The sequence below is a fragment of the Apodemus sylvaticus genome, chromosome 17, assembly GCF_947179515.1.
Source record: "Apodemus sylvaticus chromosome 17, mApoSyl1.1, whole genome shotgun sequence".
Lineage (NCBI taxonomy): Eukaryota > Metazoa > Chordata > Mammalia > Rodentia > Muridae > Apodemus > Apodemus sylvaticus.
Genome location: NC_067488.1, coordinates 59,729,838 through 59,739,861, shown reverse-complemented (window position 1 = coordinate 59,739,861; position 10,024 = coordinate 59,729,838). Strand labels below are relative to the sequence as shown.

The 10,024-nt window shown below is 43.2% G+C and overlaps 1 pseudogene; it reads left to right on the top strand.

The window, feature by feature from the left end:
• Positions 1 to 5,350: 5,350 nt before the first annotated feature.
• Positions 5,351 to 6,403, top strand: LOC127667604 (glyceraldehyde-3-phosphate dehydrogenase-like; annotated as a pseudogene).
• The last annotated feature ends 3,621 nt before the right edge of the window (positions 6,404 to 10,024 follow it).

Below are 10,024 nucleotides of genomic sequence, written 5' to 3'. Positions count from 1 at the left end.
TCCTCTCCTCCCTCACCAAAGAGTCTCTTAATGATGTTCTGACCAAATATGATGCTTCAGGTGAAGCTCTCAGGGCTCAGTTCCATCAGGACCATTGAGCTCTTATGTTACAAGATGTAGACTTTCCTTCTCACACACTTTATCTATTTGCCTGGAGCCTATAAGAAGCATGCAAAAACCAATGAGAACTGTTCTCATTTTTGGAGGGAACAGATCAGTGGCACTAAGAATCCTGAATGGACAAGTTGTGACAGTTGGTCCAAGGTGGCCCCTGAACCATGATCCAAGGGTTTTTCTAGACTTTAAATTGTTCACTTTCAGAAGCTCCACCAGAGGAGGCCGATCAAACTGCTGGATGAGGTGGCCTCCTGCCAGCCATATTGCTCAGAGTTCAGTCAAGGATGGAGGTCTTCGGGTCCTTAAAGAACTAGGGCAACATCTCCCAGAACTTGTAGAGAATGGGTCAAGATATTGAGTCCCAAGCTTGACATGGGCTCTACCAGCCTGGGCAGGACCCACATGTCAACTATTTTGCTCCTGTGCTTTCTGCAGTCTTTGGTGAAGTGTGACAGGGCTCAGCAGGTGTCACCAGAGAAGGAAGGGGCAGGCAGCACCTGCATTACTTACTTGCCTTGCAAGGATTGAGTTTCTTATTTCTGCACCAGTTGGACAAGACCCATGGGATGCTTTCATTGTGATTGGTATGGCTGCTGATAGGAAGACTATCAGGTAAGGAATGGCATTTCATAGAGATGGTGATATCTCTGAATTCTAGGCTTGCTGGATATATTAACAAGGGCCCGCACAGAATCTCAACCAGAGACAATCATGCCCTTCCATGATGACATGAATCTTCTCTGAAGTTCCTGAAGCATTATTAGTCAGAAGCAAGGTTTTCTGGATCATGTGGGAGTGACATAGGGACTTCAGGACGTCCGGGAACTTGAGAAGTTCTTGAGAAGAACTGATACAATACTTCTCATGAAAGTATTTTCATGGCAGCCTGAGTACCCAGGAAACCCAGAACTAGATGTGAGCTCTTCATGCCTTTGATTATTTCTTCTAGAATGAGGCTGATCCCTTTGACTGGTATTTGTGACATGGTAGTTTTGGCTACACTGTTTTGGCTCCTGGCGGGCCACACGTGCACACACTCGCCTAGGAGCTCTTTGGATTCGTGGATAAAAGACACACACAATTAATTTTTGACATGCCCTGTCTAGCTCAAAGGCTGGACACTCCTAAACCTTCCCCTGCTATCAAACGCTCCCCTCCAGTACTCCTGAGACTCCTAGCCCAGGTCCAATCAGGGAAGTGGCCAGTGGCCACTACCTGAATTCTTTGTTGCTGTTGTTGTTGTTGTTAGTATAAAGTTTATTTAGGGCATGAGGAGGGGGCTGGGAGAGACAGGAGGGAGGGTAAAGGGCAAGAGTAGGAGAAGAGAAGAGAGCCAGAGACTTACCTGAATTCTTATACGGCTGGTTGGTTTTCTCTCCTGCAGTTCTTAAGTCCAGTCCTTCTCCCCTGAGCCATGGCGATTCACACAATCTAAAATTGTGTGCCCCGCCCCCTCTGCCCAGCCATTGACCATTGGCTCTTTACCTATCAATCACAACCAATTGGGAACAAGGACCTTCAGCATTTGGACACACAAACTGTCGATTAATTCAAAGCATTAGGATCAATTTCCAGCATCACATCAATGGACAATTAGGTGGTTTCCCTTCTCTTTAAGGCTCGCTCTTCTTTTCTGGCCTTTTGGGAGCTTCAGGCTGATAGACATCATCCGCTATTACCTCATATGTGCATCTTTGCTGGCCTCTCTTCTGGAGTGCTTTCTTCCATGGAGGAGTCCCTGGAAATTCACCACGCTCCTGTAAATAAACCCTCAACCATACTGCTATAATCAGTGGATCATTAATGACAAAGATATAAATGTGGAAGGGAGACCAATAAGGGAGTGACTGGGAGTGGGACAAAAGAAAATAATGGGAGCAAATATTATAGCAATAAATTCTAGACATGTATTAACAATAATAAATAAATCAAATTTAGAGTAACTGATATGTGCTAATACAAACAGTAAATACACTGTTTGTTTTGTTTTGTTTTTTAAGCAAGAGGATCTAATCTGCTGGCATGAAATGTCTTGTGCATTTCATAGCCTAAATATCTCTAAATTTCCCAAGAACAAGATGAACTTCTCACTTAACATTGTCTCAAGGAAAGGTAGCACCACAGTGATTTGAGTTACTCGACAAGCTACTTTGGAAAAACCAAATGAGAAGATCTTTCCTTGACTCAGTATGTTCAGATGATGTAATGTTTTAATAGACTCCACCTTGTCTGGTAGGATCACTTTATCTGCTGGGTTCTGGGATGACAGCTTGGGATACCAAAAGGGGAAAAAATATGTGAAGCCTAAAAGCCTTTAGGTACACAGTAGGAGGGATTTAGAAACAAACAACACATCATAGGACACTGAGAGTGAAAAATGCCACTCTCTAGTCCCTACCAGAGGCAATTACCATGTTGGGGGCTGTGCCACATAAAGCACTCCATTGTGTAGATAAAGCTTTGCTGGGTCAGAATTCACAACTCACAGAGGGAGGGTTCTAGTGATCTTGCAGTTCTTCTTAGCACGAAGAGATCCTTTTCCTAAAGGATGAGTCTTTAGGAAAGCCTTAGCACGGAGAGATCCTTTTCCTAAAGGATGAGTCTTTAGGAAAGTCTTCTGGGAACTTCTTCCACCGAATGTGGACACGTTACGTTTAGTCATGTTGGAAGAATCACCAAATGAGTGAGTCATCTGTGTGCAGGAAGGAAGTCACTTTGCTACAAAGTAGATTGCTGGAATGGTTCCTGAATGTAACAGGGAAGGGAAGGGAAACAATGGAAATGAACTTCAGGTTTCTTTAGCACTCTGCCTCTCCTGGGTCATTTCTCAATTTATGTTCAAAACCAAGCATATTCAAAATAAGCATATCACACATGTGAAGATGCCTTTGCTTGGTATCTGCTCCATATATATGTATATGTGTATGTGTATGTGTATGTATATGTATATTATATATGTATATACATATATATACACACATACCACATACCACTGGTTCCTCCCATCCTCCTATCCTCTTCCTATACAAATCTTTACCACATGGCATCTGCTTTCTACCTAACATCCATCCATCTTACATCATTTCTCTGCAATTGCATTTTCCTGTACTTCTGGCCTCTATAAAAAACTGTGAGTTGAACATATAAATTTAGAGACTCAAGGCTCAGACTCACATGTTAAAGAGAACATGTAGAATATGTTTTTCTGTGCCTCTGGTACTTCACCCAGTTTTTTTTTTTATCTAGTTTCACCTTATTCGATTATCTGAAACTTTCATTTTTTTGTTTATAAATGAAGAGAATCTCATCATGTGGAGGGGGTCTGCAAGTGAGACATAAAATAAATACATCAATAAGTCATTGGGAAAAATTCCACCGTGTATCTGACCACATTCTTACCAGCCTGTCAGCAGCTGGTGGACAGCTAGGCTTGTCCCACATCCAAGCTATGCAATTGAGTGGTGGTGAACATGGGTGAGCAGATATCTTGATAATAGGATTTAGAGTCCTTTGAGTATGTGCTCTATAGTTGGGTCATATAATAGTCCTATTTCTATCTTTCTGAGAAAATCTCATACTATTTCCATAGCAGTAGTTTATACTCTCATTAACTGTGTATAAGGGTTCCTCTTTCCCTACCACACCAGTATTTGTTGTCATTTAATTTCTTGGGTTTGTGTGTGTGTGTGTGTGTGTGTGTTCATTTTATTATACTTTATTACCTAAAACATTTTTTAATTTGAACATATTCTGACATATAACATATATTCTTTCCCTCTCTCAAGTCCTTCTAGGTTCTTTCTCCCATACCCACCCAACATTAAGTGCTTTCTCACACAAAAAAAAAAAAAAACAAAAAAAAAACATATAAAGCAACAAACCCCAAAGCTAAATGTCTTAGTTAAGGTTTTACTGCTGTGAGCAGACACCATGACCAAAGCAATTCTTATAAGGACAACATTTAATTGTGGCTGGCTTACAGGTTCAGAGGTTCAGTGCAGGTAGGAGCGCGGCAGCTTCCAGGCAAGCATGGTATAGAAGGATCTGAGAGTCCTACCTCTTCATCTGAAGGCTTATAGGAGAGAACTAGCTCTCACATGGTTAGGAGAAAGGTCTCATTGCCCACCTCCACAGTGACACACTTCTTCCAACAAGGCCACACCTCCTAATAGTGCCACTCCCAGGGCCAAGTGTATTCAACCAACACACTAAATAAAAACAAAAAACAAAAGTACATCCCAAAGGAAAAGCAAAACCCACCAACACTCACCAAACTATAAATACACACCACACACACACACACACACACACACACAAACAGAGAGAGAGAGAGAGAGAGAGAGAGAGAGAGAGAGAGAGAAGGAGAAAACTGGATTCCATTACATGTTAGTGAGCTACTACTGAACATGAGGCCTGTCCTGGAGTGTTTTATATGCCTAGTGTCACTCTATTGAAGAAAACTGATTTTTCTCTCTCTTAATAGGTATAAGGGACAGTTCAGTTGTTAACCTTTACCTTAGTGGCTAGGTATCCATTCATTCGTTCATTTATTCACTTACTTATTCACTCATGGACATAGAATAAAACCAAATAATAGTTGCCAAAAGAAAAAAATGTAGTGATAAATGACTGCTAATGATAATCTAGTCTGCATACAGATCAGGGGACTTGTTCAGCCAATATCAGAGAAACTTCTTCCTGCAGCAATTGGAGACAAATATGGAGAACCACAGTCAGACACTAAGCAGAGAATGATAGACCTTGAAACACTCAGCCTTAAATGGGATGTCTCCTTCAAATTGTCCCCTCAGAGTTCAGAGAACATGACATAATAGGATGTGAAAAGAGTATATAGTGAAAATTCTGGAACTTTGATTTCTTTTATTAAAAAAAAAAACACAGAAATATTATAAGGAGATGTTTTCCCTTTAATCCCAGGTGCGGGGATATAGGGCTGCTTCAGCCTGTCCACAGCAGCTGACTATGATTTGCCCCATGCTGTAGCAGAGGCATGATTTTGCTAGACATAGATAGTTTCTGAAACTGTGTGACATTTGGAACTCTGAGAACTTTTCAGATGGTATATAAATGCTAGAGCCCTGAGAGTCAGGGTGAATGATTGTTGGTCATTCAGGGGGATTGGTAGGAATTTGTTAGTAATTGTGCTAAAAGAAGAAACAAAATAAAGAAAATTAAATTTGGGGCTCTCTGCTCCTCCCTGCTCCAGAGACAGCTGCATCTTCTTGTGCAGTGCCAGCCTCGTCCTGTAAACAAAATGGTGAAGGTCGGTGTGAACGGATTTGGCCGCTTTGGACGCCTGGTTACCAGGGCTGCCTTCTGCAATCCATCTGGCAAAGTGGAGATTGTTGCCATCAATGACCCCTTCATTGACCTCAACTACATGGTGTACATGTCCCAGTATGACTCCACCCATGGCAAGTTCAACGGCACAGTCAAGGCTGAGAATGGGAAGCTTGTCATCAAGGGGAAGCCCATCACCATCTTCCAGGAGCGAGATCCCGCTAACATCAAATGGGGCGATACTGGTGCTGGGTATGTTGTGGAGTCTACTGGTGTCTTCACCACCATGGAGAAGGCTGAGGCCCATTTGAAGGGTGGGGCCAAAAGGGTCATCATCTCTGCCCCTTCTGCTGATGCCCCCATGTTTGTGATGGGTGTGAACCATGAGAAATATGACAAGTCACTCAAGATTGTCAGCAATACAACCTGCACCACCAACTGCTTAGCCCCCCTGGCCAAGGTCATCCATGACAACTTTGGCATCGTGGAAGGGTTCATGACCACTGTCCATGCCATCACTGCCACTTGGAAGACTGTGGATGGCCCCTCTGGGAAGCTGTGGTGTGATGGCTGTGGGGCTGCCTAGAACATCATCCCTGCATCCACTGGTGCTGCCAAGGCTGTGGGCAAGGTCATCCCAGAGCTGAACAGGAAGCTCACTGGCATGGCTTTCCATGTTCCTACCCCCAATGTATCCGTTGTGGATCTGACGTGCCACCTGGAGAAACCTGCCAAGTATGATGACATCAAGAAGGTGGTGAAGGAGGCAGGCATCTGAGGGCCCACTGAAGGGCATCCTGGGCTACACTGAGGACCAGGGTGTCTCCTGTCACTTTAACAGCAACTCCCACTCTTCCACTTTTGATGCTGGGGCTGGCATTGCTCTCAATGACAACTTCGTAAAGCTCATTTCCTGGTATGACAATGAGTATGGCTACAACAACAGGGTGATGGACTCATGGCCTATATGGCCTCCAAGGAGTAAGAAGCCCTGGACCACCCACCCCAGCAAGAGAGCAAGAGAGAAGCCCTCGATGCTGAGGAGTCCCTGTCCCAACTCGGCCCCAACACTGGGCAGCTCCCTCAGTTTCCACCCCAGACCCCCATAATAACAGGAGGGGCCTAGGGACCTCCCCACACTCTTAAATACCATCAATAAAGTTCACTGCACGCCCCCCCCAAAAGAAAATTAAATTTGGTTATCTCTCTCCTCCTTTATCTTTCCTTCTCTCCTATCTAGTGATAGTGGGTGAAATCCAACAGTATAAAGAGTGAGGAAAAGAAGAACCCGCTAAGTAGCAAAGATAAACTACAAGTGTGGAAGAGACAGAGAAGATGGAGTACACCAAGAAAGCTAGGACTTCTAAATCATCATAAAGTTCATGTGAACTCACAAAGACTAAGTGTGCATGCACAGAGCCTACACAGGTCTGCATCAGGTCTTCTTCATCTACACTATGGCTTCCAGTTTAATGTTTTTATGGGATTCCTGAGTATGCAAACAGGTGTGTCTCTGATTCTTATGCCTTCTCTGTATTTCTTTTCCTTCAGTTGCTTTGTCTTATACAACTTTGTCCTGGCTGGTTTTGTGTGTCAACTTGACACAGGCTGGAGTTATCACAGAGAAAGGAGCATCAGTTGGGGACATGCCTCCATGAGATCCAGATGTGGGGTATTTTCTTCATTAATGATCAAGTGGGGAGGGCCAGTCCCAGAGGAAATGCACACCCATAAATCTATGTTTTAAAGTAAAGAGATGCATCGCATCTTTATATGGGTTCCTGGACAGCAGATCAGTAAAGATAAGAAGAGTTTGTTGCCATGAAAACTTGTTCGGTTAATATTCCTGTAAGGCTTGTCAGCTGGCCTTTTCCAACTGAGGGACAAAGATTTGAGTGACTTGTTCGTGGTGAGCTCACGGTGAGTCAAATAACTCGTAGAACCGATAGCAGAGCCTTTATTTAAGAACTTACTCATCATGGTGGAGCAAGTACTGCTTGTCCAGGCTGGGCTTATCAAAATGGAAGGCACCACAGTAGAAGAAAAGGAAAGAGAAGAATAGAGTTATTATGGTGGCAAAGGGGAAGATTCTGTGTACGTCAGACTAAATAAATAATGTAATTATATCACATTCACCAGAAGGATTAAGACCAAGAGCATTCAGCAAAAACCAAAGCATACAATTATTTTAATTACATTTAAGACGAGCAGAAATAACGATTAACATTGTTCTTCCTCCCTTTTAATTTCATTATTAAGAGTCATAAAATAAGTAGTTAAAGGTGCTCTCATGAGTATCCTTCAACTCCTCTCCATAGTCTTCTCTTTAGAAAACTGGCCTTTCAGTTATGAATCTTACGACACTCCCTTTGCTAAGAGGGATGTATGTAAAAAAAAAAATTTTTTTTTAAAAAGAAAGATAGATGACACAACTAGCAAGTCCGTCTGATTTTGCTGGTGCAACAAAACATCTGTGTCTAGATAGTTTGTGATGAATAGAAATGTATTCTTTCACTTTTGGAGAACGGAAAGTTTAAGACCAAGGCACCCATTCTGATGTGGGCCTTGTTGTGTCATGAGATGGTGAAGGCCTGTGTGTTAGAGAGGCCATGAAGGGGAATGGAAATGCAGTTTCTTAAATGCACAGGAAGAAACAAAACCACCCCTTCACAATGAACCTGTCCCCGTAATGAAAATAAGAACCCAGTCATGAGGGCAGAGGTCCTGACCCCAACACCTGACAGAGGCTCCTCCTCCTATCGTTCTCCCGATGACAGTCTAATTTCACCATGAATTTTGGAAGGGACAAAGATATGGTTCATAACAAGGTTTGCTGTGTTCATCCATTCTGAGGATTTTCTTGTGATAGGATTGGGTGGTAGTATGCAATGCATCACATTAGTTGAAGTGTCCACTTGCCTTTCATAATAATTTGGAACAGAACCAGGGGATAGGCATCATCGTCATGGCAGCCAAGGTTCTACAACAAAAGAGACCGTGTTATATGTTCAAGAACTTGCTCACACAATTCCTGAGGACTGACAAGTCTGAAATGCGTGAGGCAAACCTGAGAGGAATGAAGCCAAGCCTAACTTCTGCTTTTGAAACAAAATTCTTTCTTTGCAGAGAAACCCTTTGGTTCTCTTAGAAGATTCTAATGGATTAGAGGAGGCTTGTATACAGCACTAAAGGTTCAGTGATAGCAAATGCTACATTTACCAAAAAATTTTGAGTTTGTTTATTTCTCTCAGGTGCTATGGGACAAAACAGCAGCTCAGTAAACTTAAAATATGCAGATAAATCATTCACCTAAGAGCTGAGTTAAGAGTTCACTAGTTAAGAGTTCACCAGCTCAATTTTGTAATCTGTCTCTTGAATATTAGTAGGAGGGATCTTACTATTTCACAGAAAAATTATTTTAACCACAATGGACTTGCTTTTCATGTTTCATGATTATATATAATACATTCTTTTTATTCAAAAGATAATTTTTGGGGGGTGCCTGTCACTTGCTCACATTCTCTAAGCTTTGTGAGTCCAAAGAATCCACCAAGCTTAGAGTTTTACTCATCCAGCAAAGAGACCCTCTGACACGTTGGCTTCCTCCATTATGCTATCAGGAGAGCTAATTCAGAGGCCAAGAAAGTGGTCGGCACAGATAAAATTAAGGCACTCAAATTACAGTGTATTGAGTCATCCAGCGTGGAGCCTGGGGAAGAGAGAGAGAAGTTTGCCACAGTTAAACCAGGTTACGGGAGGAGTAGCACAGTCCCCGAATCCCTTGTGCACCGTGTACATTCCTCTCCCCTACTTTCCTGCATTAGGATTCTTGGCACTTTATATGACTGAGAATCAGAGTTAGGCTGGTGAGATGGCCCAGTGGGTAGCAGTACTTGCTGCTGAGGGTGACAACCTGAGTTCAACTCCTGGGACCCACAGAATGAAATGAGAACTGACTCCTGCAAGTTATCCTTTATTTCCACACATGTGTCATAGTCTTCATATGTATGAACCCATAACCCATAGCCAAACAAATAAATATATATATGTATATATACACATAAGTATGTGTGTGTACTTAAGAAAAAGAAGAAGACACTATTGTGGATGCCAAGAAGTACATGCTGACAGGAGCCTGACAGAGCTGTCTCCTGAGAGGCTCTGCCAGAGCCTGACATACACAGAGGCAGATGCTCGCAGTCAACTGTTGAGCTGATCATGGGGTCCCCAAAGGAGGAGTTAGAGAAAGGACTGAAGGAGCTGAAGGGATTTATAACCCCACAGGAAGAACAACAATATCAACCAACCAGAGCTGCCAGGGTCTAAACCACCAACCAAGGAGTACACATGGAGGGACCCATGGCTCCAGCCGTATATGTAGTAGCAGAGGATGGCCTTGTCAGGCATCAGTGGGAGAAGAGGCCCTTGGTCTCATGCGGGCTTGATGCCCCAGTGTAGGGGAATGCCAGCCAGGGCAGGGAGGCTGGAGAGGGTGGATGGGTGGGGGCACACCCTCATAGAAGCAGGAGGAAGGGGAAGGGATAGGGGGTTCCTGGGGTGGGGAAGGAAGAATCGGGAAAGGGCATAACATTTGAAATGTAAATAA